This window comes from Theobroma cacao, chromosome 1, assembly GCF_053813885.1.
Source record: "Theobroma cacao isolate CCN51 chromosome 1, ASM5381388v1, whole genome shotgun sequence".
Taxonomy (NCBI): domain Eukaryota; kingdom Viridiplantae; phylum Streptophyta; class Magnoliopsida; order Malvales; family Malvaceae; genus Theobroma; species Theobroma cacao.
In genome coordinates, this window is record NC_142639.1 from 30,735,464 (window position 1) to 30,740,193 (window position 4,730).

The following is a 4,730-nucleotide window of genomic DNA, read 5'->3' on the forward strand; positions in this document are numbered from 1 at the left end:
TCTCGCATTTAAAAAAAATCATAAGTCATTTTCAAATAAGAACAATAAAATATTATTTTCTGGCTCATAGGGGCATTTTCGTAATTTTTCGTCAAAAATCTCAAAACTTGCTAAAAATGTAGTAGGTAAGCAGAAAATATATATTTAATGATTTAAAAACAAAATAAGTATCTAAAACGTTCATTTGAAAGCAAATTGTTAACAACTAGTACTATTCAAAAATAATCAATAAAATATTCTATTTTCTCATAAAATAAATTTTTATGGAAATATTCGTAAATAATTTTTCGCACATGAAAGTAAAGTAAAAATTGTATGAATAGAAATACAGATAACCAAAATATAAGTTTTGATCTGCAATGACACGTGGGCTCCAATTGACTAAGAGGATGTAAGACTGTGAACTCTTACTTTCTATAATGCAGTTTCGAGCTTAGTTCTCGTCCTACTCGACTATCTACAAACTGTCCTGAGCCTGAAAAATGTATAGGAAGAAGGGGTGAGATTTTATAATCCCAGTGAGTAAACAGATACTATTTAAAGTATCTAAAGCCGAGTAAATGGAGACAATTAAAACAAGTCATCATACTATAATTTCATTACCTTTCAGTTCATTTCAACCAAATAAAATCAATCCATATAAATCGAGTAATCAACTTGGCTTATGAATTTCTTAAAACTTTGGCTCGTGCCAAAACTCATACTCGGTGATACCTTGCGCAGGGCATCCAACCGAGTCCGCCAAGGCTGTTAAAATTTTGTATACACTTAAAATATATTTTTAGTTTAAGAAAAATATAGCCGCTCCTTGGCGTTGGCTGAGTTCCCCTTCACGTGGTGGTTTGGCGTGAAGTGAACCCTAAGCTATACCCCAGGAGATACCCTACGTGCCTCTCCGTTCGGGGTAAAAATATAATGGAGTTTACCGTGCCCCTCTAATAGGCTAGTCCACGGAACCCCCTCTGCAGTAAATAATTAATATATACTCCACCAATTCAATAAAATTCATTCTAGCATGGCATGGCAATTTATCGCAATCTAGCCTCTCAAGGCTGAATACACAATACAAATAATTCTGACACCAAAATCAGTTTAGCCATTCATGCTCATATATTGTCATAAGCCATTCAATTTAAAACCATAAATTTACAACACAAGCAGGCAGTCTCCAATTACTCTATTTTCAAAACCAATATTCGATTTTCCAGAAAATTTATAAAATCATTTTATAAAATCACAATTTTTCTTAAAACATAGTAATTTACCATTTAAACTCATTTTCTATAAAATCACATAATTGTATAAAACTACTCTAGATAATTAAGACGATAATAAGTTTACTCACAGTATTAGGAGTAGAAATACTCCTATCTTCCGCCCTCGGGTGCAGTCTCTTACCCGAAACAATTGACTCACCACCTATCCATAATCCATGACACAAAATTCAGTAAATTGTGTCAATTTATCATAAATTATTTCAGGCTCTTATCCATGCGTATGCACTAGATAGGATTTAAAATGTTTAGACAATCGCTTAATTGCGGTGTTCGACCTAACTCGCCTATACACGGTGTAAATTCCTAAAATCCCCAATTCGACTCCAATTCCATCCATTTCAATTTCAATTATCCAATTATATCCACAATACCTCAATGACTGTGAATTTGGTCCAATTTATCATTTCGGACTATAAATTACGCTTTTACCCCTAGTTGGTAAAAATTTCAATTTATTGCACCGAAAATTCTCATTTAATTTCCAACCTCATAATTCATCATTTTTCCACCCAATTCTCTTAAAATAAAGTCAACCTCATCATCACATACCATTGGCTAGATTCGGCCTAGGGAAATTCATGGAGAAGATAAAATTTTTTCTTGTTGTTTTACTCATAAACATGCTAAACTAACACTAAATACTAACATAGCTCAAAATCAAATTTATCTAACAACTTTCTCTCTCTAAACCCATATGACCAGAATTGAAATCATCCTCAAATCACATGATTCAACCATGAAAAATGATGGGAAATGCATGGGAAAGGTAAAGCACAAGATAAATTTAAGAAATGTTACCTTTTTTTCACTTGATTTTTGAATTTCCACCTATTTTCCCTTTAAATTTCTTGGCTAGGGTTTTATTTTCTCCTTTCTCTCTCTTGTTTCTTTCTTGGCCGAATGTTGAAGAAGAAGAATGGGTTATGGGCTGATTTTTTTATGCCTTTTTATTGTTTAATGAAATAATATTATTTTATTCATATTTTAAATATTTTATTAATTCATTTTTTTTCTAGCCATCCACTTGTCCTACTTTTTCCACCATGCATTCCCTTTGACTTATCCAAGTCTTAAGTGAAATTTTCAGATTTTTCCAAAGTTTTGGTGGAGTAAAATTTTCAAAATTACACTTTTACCCCCGAACTTTTCAAAAATTACATTTTTACCCCAAAAATTGAAAATTTACCATAATGCATAATTTTCACTCCTCATACTCATTTCACACTCCAAAAAATTAAATTTGATCAAAATCCTTTCAAAAATTAAAATTTTGATTCCGGGTGGTAAAATTACCATTTTATCCTTTTACTCCAAATTATACCGAAATTAAAATTTTTCACTTCTAAACCTCAAATCTTACTCCAATAAGTCAAATGGGGCCAAAAATATTTTCTAAAAATTCCCATTTTGTCCTCAGGTGGCAAATGACCATTTTGCCCCTAACCGGTCAATTTTCCAGATTGACTCCAAATCAGACCTCAAACTCCAAATTACCATATTAAACCATTCTAGGACTTTAAAATTCTTAATTTCATCGTGAAGTCTCTATTTGATCTAGTTCGAGGCTTAAATCAACTTTGTTGTACGTCTAGGTATAATACTGACTTTTGTAAATTTTTTTTTTCGGGACTCTCTTAGCATGCAAACATGCTATCCATCACATGTATGTCATGACAATTATTTTTATAGAGTCGGGCTTGTCATCTTCTCCCCCACTTGAATCAACCATATGATCTTTCTTCTTGACTGATTTCGACATCCGGCTAAATATTAATATTTTAAAAATTTTATCTTGTCTCCTTGGTACCTGAAATACCTTATTATGCCTCACTTGACTTCTGAATTGCCTTTTATCTCACAAATTCTCCTATGATAAAATTATTATTATTTTATTATTATTTTCTCACTTGCGAAATATTTTATTCTAAACTACTCCTTTCGTCTTTTATCACTTCTAAACATTTTAATTGACCTCAATTTGCATTCGATCAACTTTATTTATCATCATATCAAAGTATGGGGTATTTCAACAAAAGCCTTGCGAGGTCTCGAAAGGCATTCGGGGGAAGAATGTCTGTCGAGGCTTCACGGCGGTTGTCACGGGCTCGATGGGAGTTTTGGGTTGTGACATATAAACCCTAATCAAATATCAATTCGATGATTGATTTATATTTATAAATCATGAGCGGCATCTAGCAATACATCATGACCATCCAAATGTTAGAGAGTCAATTAAAGAATTTGACAAAGCGCTTCAGTGATAAGCCTCTTAGTGCAATACGATCCTTTCATCAAATATCCTAGATATGTCATAATGTGTGCCTCAGTGTCTACTTATAATATTCCATATTAGTTCTCATAATTCATAACTAACCTTATAAATTTAGGAAATAACTTTCCTCAAATTCATTATGCTTTGGCCAAAGACTTTATACAAGTTAATCAAGAATTGAGAATAAGTGAGATACATCCTCTAATATCACTTGGGGTGATGAATCCTCTCTTGACCACTCATTCACCTTCGCATACTTCATGGCATACCTAAAAACACCCTATTAGGCATTTGGTCACCTCTAGACTCGTAGAGATGAAATCAAAGTATGTCATTCTCCATACAAGATGACCTGGTGTCTCAAGTCTGAGGACTAGTTGCACAACTATCACATGAGAACATATTCTATAGACACTTGAGTGAAATACCAAATGGAGTTCTCATAGCAGGTCATGTTCAGTGAACTTGTTCTTTAACAAGCAGCTATAGGTTATCCTCAAGTATCCTATATACTTCAATTTATGAGATCGATTGCTTACTTTTTAAGTAAAGAGGCTTATCACATACTAGTTTTTTAGTATTGTCAATGCCCTGTCTTTACAATACAATGACCAGGAACAATTTTAGGAACATGGCTTTAATGCATAGTGATCTTATAATTGTAATAACTTTACAATTCTCTTGTATGGCCTTTATGTTCCATGGGTTTCATCCAATTAGTACTTAATAACTCTTTATTATTGCACTATCGTAAAGGAAAACCTCTATCACATATAGTTATGCGATTAAGTATGTATTAAATGACAATATATATTCCTTGACCAATCCAATTAGCATAATGGCATTTATCAACGGTTTATATATCCAAGACCTACCCCATCTTTTATTGATGTAGGATCCATAACAAAAGGTTAAAAGCCAAGTCAGTAGCTAAAAAATCCAATCAACAACATCTTTGATTATATCATCTACCACATAGCAATGTCATTTTTAAAATGACATGTCAACATATCGCATCATCGACACGTGGCATTAAACTAACAACTGTAACTTTGATTAACAATAATTAGTTAACAATCAGTGATAATAGCTTATTTGACCTAAGCTTTGTAAAAGTGAAAAAATTTGAAGAACACCAATATTAGAATTCAAGAATTTTCAACAGAGGAATTTTGTGGAAT

General features: G+C 32.5%; 1 long non-coding RNA gene across 1 annotated transcript; it reads right to left on the minus strand.

The window, feature by feature from the left end:
* Positions 1-319: 319 nt before the first annotated feature.
* On the minus strand, positions 320-2,185 carry LOC148764725 (uncharacterized). The gene is made up of 3 exons (XR_016024203.1): positions 2,076-2,185; positions 1,346-1,419; positions 320-475 (listed from the first exon to the last, which is right to left on the minus strand). It is a non-coding gene; the product is annotated as an uncharacterized LOC148764725 (long non-coding RNA).
* Positions 2,186-4,730: the final 2,545 nt, after the last annotated feature.